The following is a 2044-nucleotide window of genomic DNA, read 5'->3' on the forward strand; positions in this document are numbered from 1 at the left end:
AGCTCCACCATTGGGTTTGCATGATTAACAAGCTCACCAGGCTAGAAAAACGTGGAAGGACAGGGGAGAACAGCTACAAAAATCTCTGCTGAAGACTTCTATCCCAACAGCAAAAATTAAAGGCAAACTTTGTGTGCGCGTGTGTATATATATATATATATATATATATATGTTGGCCAGGAGGTACATGAGGTTTGTGTGTATTATAATCAACAACATTTCTATAGTTCTTTTCTACCTCTTGTTGGGATCCCAAAATGCTTTCCAGACCAGGGGTGTCTGGTTACGATTGGGACACGCATGGATGAGAGAAGAGTATGGATAGGAGTGTCATCTATTGGAAAGGAGTATTGGTGATGCCAAGAGTGTGCTGCAAACCTGATGCAGTGTCATGTAAGCGCATTGTACATGTGTCACAGAAAGCAATAAAGTGTGAGGATAAGTTTGCAAGAAACAACCATAGGTTAGGGACGTAGCCCTAGGTACTCAAGTCTAGGTTATGTGAAGAGGCTGCTGTGAGAATGTTCAATGAGAAATAGAGGTTAGGATGATTACCCCATGTAAAGGGTCGGTTTCCAGTGACCAAGAAAAGTTTACTGGGTCAAATGTAGCATCACAGGTGACCTCACTAAATGGGATCAATTGGTGGAAACAAAGTGCTTCGATGTTGGAGAGAAGGCAGGAGGTCTGGCCTCGTGCTGGGCGGCCAGACCAGGTGTTGAAGTCTCCTGGTGTACACATTTTCTCATGACTCATGGCAGTATCAAATTTGCACAAAAGTAGCGTTGTTTGCAGGCTGTTGAAAGATGAGAAAGAAGGGGATGGGTGCAGATAGAGAACACTGAACTAGCATTGATTCACACTGTGAAAACAGTGAAGACCTTGATGGCAAAAGGGAGGGTCCTTTTTGTGGACAACTGCTAGTCTGCCCCCAGTCTTCATATTAAAGTTGATTTCTGAAGAGGGCTAATTATCTGCTGGGTGTTGCTCTGAGTAAAACTGCACCTACATTTTCTCCAAGCCACATTTCAGTGATGAAAAAAGAGGGCAGGTTTGAGGTGAGCTGGATAGGTGTAGATTCGATGGTGGTTCATGTGGGATCTCCCATTGATTGCTTGCATGGTAGTTGTATGCAATCACATTTAGGCAGAGTTGAAGTATTAAGTCAAAGTGGTTACTGATGCTGATATTCCCACGTACAAATCAACAGCCCAGTGCTTAATCTGAGCCGGTGGGGCCCACCAGCTCTCATTTTTCGGTATCTGCACTTACTTTTTCTCATTAGATTATGACTCGGAGCAAGAGAGATAAAAACAACAAAGGATGAAGAAAAAGACATTAAAAAAATGACAAATGGAAGAAGTAAGGATGAAAAAGAACCTGCAAGAAACTGAAAGGTCAGAGTGTACAGTGGTAGAAGATGGTATCAAGACTACGCAGCCATAGTATTTGGCAAGCCCAGCATTCTGCGTCGGCTGCTGGCTTTTTGGAAAAAACTCAGGGCACTAACACTAGGTACCTTACAAATTAAATACGGGATGGAACAGGACAGAGGAATTTAAAAAAGTAGAAACCAGGCTGTTTTTAATAAGAATAATAAAATAATGAAAATACATTTTATTTCATTAAACTAGAGCAGGGTTCTGCAAAGTAGGTCCTGGAGAGTTGGGTCCGTGTAAGATTTTTAGCATATCCCCATTTAGGAACAAGATGTTTCAGAAACCTACATTTTTCTAAATGTGGATATGCTAAAAATATGGCATGGACCCGGCTCTCCAGGACCGACTTTGCAGAACTCTGAACTAGTGTATACCAGCGTTTGACAGGGAAAAATGCATTTTCAAATTCCTCTCCCAAATGACTGGGCTGAGAAATGAGATTCAAACTGATTTCTGACTCTATAAAGTTAAAAAGAGAAGATTTTATATATTCTACTTGGTCGGCTGGTATTTGATGGTAAATTCTTCCATCTTCAAATGCAACCTCTTTGTTAACTCTTATGTAGGCCCCTGGCACAAATGATACACACACACACACACAAATG

This window comes from Pleurodeles waltl, chromosome 11 (assembly GCF_031143425.1).
Source record: "Pleurodeles waltl isolate 20211129_DDA chromosome 11, aPleWal1.hap1.20221129, whole genome shotgun sequence".
Classification (NCBI taxonomy): domain Eukaryota; kingdom Metazoa; phylum Chordata; class Amphibia; order Caudata; family Salamandridae; genus Pleurodeles; species Pleurodeles waltl.